General features: G+C 42.5%; 1 pseudogene; it reads right to left on the bottom strand.

Moving 5' to 3' along the window:
• Positions 1–413: 413 nt before the first annotated feature.
• On the bottom strand, positions 414–532 carry LOC148453874 (5S ribosomal RNA; annotated as a pseudogene).
• Positions 533–5,505: the final 4,973 nt, after the last annotated feature.

Genomic DNA, 5,505 nt, shown 5'->3' with positions numbered 1-5,505 from the left:
GTGATTGTCTCCTCGGTATCTAGTTTTGTTTTGAATTATGCGGATCTAATTATTAGGCTATTGTGCTTCAGACTTTTTACATTACCCTTAGGGTATTTAAGCTGTACAAAAAACAAAGAGCCAAGAAGGGCTAGTTGTTGGGGCACTCTTAAATCAAACTTAATAAAATGTAACCTTTATTAGTAATTATTAAAAAGCTGCGGATCTCCTCATTTTAATAGAATAAATGGATACGGCGAAATAAATATTCAAATAATTCTGGGTAATCATGCTCCTATAAATTCTAGATTGTTTATTCACATCATACAGGAGTTTTGTACCCGTGGTGATCCTGAAATCAACATAAACCAAATCAAATGTAATCACTTATGTCCCTGCTATTATACACTTAATCCCGTTCTGCTCCTAAATATTACCGACAACACCCAATATTCTCTGGTGGTCTCCCATCCAAGTACTAATCAGGCCCAATACTGTATAGCTTCCAAGATCAGATGAGATTGGGCATATTCAGTAAGGTATGGTTGTAGGACTATATAAACAGGAGATTGGGAGTGCTGGTGTAATATAGTTAAGGGCATTATGCAGGACTAACTCAGTATGAGAAGTCCTCTTTGATTAAACAATGGACATAAATTCCAAACAAAGTATTGCACCAGCATACTTTGATTAATGAATAGATTGGTTATGTTACCTTCTAAAGTATGTATATCATATTCATATAGCTATATAAACAGATAATCTAAATGCAGGTATAAGTAATGTCAGTATAATAGTGCCTGGGTATAATCATATCACATGTAAATGGCATTTATATAGTATTCATATGATTGTACATGGGTATTCAAATCCCATATGTTTTGGTAGGGATGGTGCTAATTTATATTCCCCTAGAGCACTTAGCAGACACCATACATTTTAACCAAACAATACATAGCATAATTTGTATTATTAACATGAAATACAGATGTACATTGAATAAGTCATCACATGGTCACAACACACAGAGTGGTAATAAAAAAGAAAAAAAGAAAGCAAAATGTATTGCTAGTGCCCGCTCTCCTAAGTCACTGGGGCAGAGACCGGGCGAAAATCAAGTCCTCATATAGGGATTGTACTAATCTGTATTCCCCTGAAACGTTTAATAGATAGCATACATTGTTGCCAAGTAATATAGTTATACACAGTGTGTTTTGCTATATTTACAATGGATACAGGTGTGTCTCAAAATCATCACACAGTGATAGTAAAAAAGAGCCAAATAGGTTATTCAAATCTATTCCCCGAATAACGGGGGAAAGAAAGCTGGACATAAATCACGTCCTCATGTGTGCAATGAAAAATAACCATGTGAAATAACATTAAATCTACCCCAGCTAAAAACTGGGGAGTTTACAGCAGTACATCCACTGTGCTGCCACAATAGTCAGATCATAAATGAGCCTGTGTAATCAGATGCCTGCAAGAAAGAATGAGCCATAGGGCAGACAGGTCTCCAAATGGTACTATAAGAGATCAGAGTGCTGTATCTCCGTTCATGCGGAGTGTAATAGGCTGAACTGACACAGCGCCAAACAGCAAGTGTACATACGTATCAGGGTCACTGTGCGGGGGTCTGGTCCGTGCACTGACCGGACCTCCTATGCTGCAGAAGGACGGCCGTTTCACCTGGTTGGTGGCTTGATCACCTCTCCATTGGAGAGGTACGTATGTACACTTGCTGTCTGGCCGCTGCATCAGTTCAGCTTATTACTGTACCAAAACCCCCCCGGTATTTAAGTTGGTAGGGAGTCAAGAAATATTTAATTGCCTCTGAGGAAGCTGTGGGACCTACGGCAGGGAAACGCGTCTGCCATGGATATATTCCAGGACTGTCTTATTTGGATCCTGTGTATTTCCTTCTAATGTGTTTGCCTTATCCATTCAAAGACCAGCTTTCATTACGGACACATTGTGGAGCCAGCCGGAGGATCCCGTTGGCATCTAATCATTGCTGCAAATCATTTTGCAAAAGATTTCACATAGCATGCTCCTAGGTTCTGGCCATTCCATTTTTGTTTATCTGCTGGGTATTAGACTGGACCGTAACACACGTATGCTTATGTATATATTTAATCATTTTTTTTATGTGCTTCTTTGGGATAAATGTGTCCATAACTGAATCCTACTTTTACGGCAGGTACGCTTGAGATTGAGGGCCTGATTAAGAGCTGGATGCAAACCCCATTGCCGCTAAGTCTTTGTACGCAGCGGTTGTGAGGAAATATGCAAATGTCGCAGTCACTGGGATTTGTATTGAGACGCCCACTAGTGGCACTTCACGCCACTTCAGTACAAAGACGTATCATTGGTTGCACCATCAAAGTTCTGAACCCTCTATGGTTGTTCAGAATGTTTGTCTGAATTAAGACGTTGGGGCCACTGGAGCAGTCGCTGGATCTGACATGCCCTCGAAACAGTCGCGACATAACTATTCCTTGCAATGAATAGTCCCAGAATATTTTGAGTATCAACTGTTTTTGATTGTTTTTGTATTATTTTCTTTATTATGTAATAAATGTTGACCTAGTAATCTATCCGCACATATTTATTTTTTTATTGTATACACTCATCATCAGCGCTGTCCCCCATTGTATACTTGTTGACAGATTTGTGGACATAGGCCCTGATTCAGAGCCGGATGCTCTGAAAGAGCGCTCGCTCTGAATCAGGGCGTTTTTTTTTTTTGGAGCGGCCTCCAGGCCACTCGCATAGCTCTGGGTGACTACCCACAGCTATTGCGAGCGGCCAGGATGATGGTCCATCGGGCTTGCAACGAGACCCTTGTGGTAGAGTCTCGTGGCCGCATGCCCCAGAGAGCTTCTGGTTCTAATAGAGCCGGAAGCTCTCCCACTGACATCACTGGTGATGTCAGTGGGGCCGCCCACAAACGGCAGGCGTTCGCATGGGAACGCCTCAGTTTGTGAAGCCACCCCCACGCCACATCTACAAAACGGTGCGAGCTGTCGATCAAAATCGACAGCCGCCACCCTTTTGGTGCGAGACCCGGAGCGCCCGTCGCTAGCCGGGTCTCGCGCATGCGCACGTCAGAGCCGGCTCCTGCGTGCGCATGCGCAGTGGCCTAACATCGACCCATTGGGCAGTGTACCTGGCTTGCCTACAGTGTCGCTACAGGTCGACCACCTATTATTTAAAATTACTAGAGTTTTTTTTTTTTTTGACCGAAAACATTGACTAGGTATGTGGAAAGGACAATATATAATAGTGTTTACTGGGCAACTTAAAAACATATATATATTTTGAATTTATTTTTTAAGTAAATAGCTGTTTAAAGGAGAGGTAAGATATGTTTCATTCACCTGTACAGCATAACACTTCTTCTATTTAATCATTTACTTCCACTCTAAGAATACAAATATGCATTTCTAAAGACCAACACATGAGGGCAATCTTGCATAGGGATTAAGCAACAAAATGGCCATCCTGCACAAAAGGAAGCACATTTTCCCTTAAATAATAGTGGTATTTTGTTCATGAAATTCTCTTTTCAAAATTGTGATAGTTCTTGAGAAGTGGAAGCAATTTGGATATAATCAGCAGAAAATGGTTCCCCTCTGCAGTTGGCTCAGGTTTACACAAAAAAAATCACAAAGGTCATTTACTAACCTCAAAATATGCAGCCACTCCGTACATTTTGTGTGCACCTGATTTCCTGCCACATACTAAAGAGGCCTAAAGGCCTAATTCAGAGACAGCTGTAGTGCATACTGGCCTAACCTCACGGAGCGGCTGGGAGGCTCATGAAAATCGTGTGCTGCTCCCGGCCGCCCGGAAGAGTAGACAAGTGTCTCCCGAAGCCAGCCGACACCTTCCCAAATCCCCTGTAGCTGCCCGCATCCAACCCTCCTTGGCCACCAACTACAGGTGAAGAGGTGAGAACACGATTTACACTGTATCTCGTCATTGTAGCCCCACATGTTACAGTGCCTGTAATATCGGAACTTTATAGCAGGTGGTGGAGCCACAATGGTGCGTTCAAGCCGCCACGCCATGCCCTCCTGCTGTGCCGGGGAAGTCAACCTGGCTGCTCCCTCCTGGAGGGGCAGCCAGAAAGTCAGTAAGTATGATGCAGTGATGTACCCGCAGTTGACCGATGTTTTTTGTACTGTGCATGTGCTGCGATTGATTACCATCATTGTTTGCAGAGAGACTTTGGATGCAGAGTGATTTGCAGCTTGCCAGCTTTTATGGGAGGTTACGAGGAGGGGGGTGGGTTAGAGAATTGCAGGTGTGTCGCGACCATTTGTAGGAATGTCTCAGCCAGCGACTGCGTATTTGCACGTATTTTCTCTGGCCCCCGATATCTTCTGACTGCAATTTTATATTTTTATTGATTTTCTTTTTCTGTATGGCCATATATGAAATTATTTTAACGGAAGTTATATAAAATAATTTTTAAGAGATATATATTATTTCATTACCGACGGACATCGGGATTTAAAATGAATGTCTAAGGCGCTTATGCAATTGGAATAAGGTGAGCAGGCTATTATTTACTATTATTCTGACTTAATGACAACCAATTTACACTATGGAGGCATGTTTTATTTTCTTCACATAACGACTGCTGCCAGGATTTGAGACCCATCCATATAGATTCATCGTTGCTATTGCAACCACCGTAGGACCACGGTGTTGATTTGTGTCCATTGTACTGATCTCACCTATAAAGGGTGAGTATATGTCTATATACTTTATTTTTTGTTTTTTATCACAGATTGACACTATATTTTTTTCCATCCTCTTTTTTTTCCCCCAAAATAACACTGATACTTGGGAGCACCGGAATACTTCTATACCTATCTTTATCCGGATCTCTGTTGAAAGTTCCGATTATTCTAGGCTGCAGCTTCTTTCGGTTAATTTATAAGACCACGTAAGGATAGTAGCGCCAATCATCCGAACCTATTTTATCAACCACTATTATGCAAATGTGGTTGATGGTTCTTGATGTTACCGATGTTTACACTATCTTGCGTACTCATCAGGCTTTGAGTAAAGGGAGATGGGCGGCATAATATAGGGCTGGGCGTCTGCATCTAGTGCTGCTGTCTTCATGCATATGCTGGCACTGTCAGTTCATCAGCTGGCATGTTCCTGCCAGTCAGTTTTCCAAGCTGTACATGCTGTGATAAACATTGAATCTGGGTAATAGAGATTCACCTGAGGCCTGTGCTGCATTGGCGCCGCCATCTTGCTTTAGTCAGCTGACTCTGGATTTGTCCAACCAGTGAGGAGTTTATTTATACATAACCTGTGCAACCAATGACTGTTCAGAATGTCCTATGTAGCCCCCTCACTTGCACTATTACATTGCCAATTCAACTGTCAAAAGCTTGTATTCAGGGACTGTTCGAGGCGGTCAGCCGGTCAAGCGCAGCAGGCAGGCGCCGGGCTGGAGTGGAGCCACCGCCTTTTCCATTTGCAGGACACCTGCTGAGATTT

Source organism: Taudactylus pleione, unplaced genomic scaffold (assembly GCF_031769625.1).
Source record: "Taudactylus pleione unplaced genomic scaffold, aTauple2 ptg001075l, whole genome shotgun sequence".
In the NCBI taxonomy this organism is placed as follows: Eukaryota; Metazoa; Chordata; class Amphibia; order Anura; family Myobatrachidae; genus Taudactylus; species Taudactylus pleione.
The sequence above is the reverse complement of the archived record's forward strand: the minus strand, read 5'-3'. Positions and strand labels throughout refer to the sequence as shown.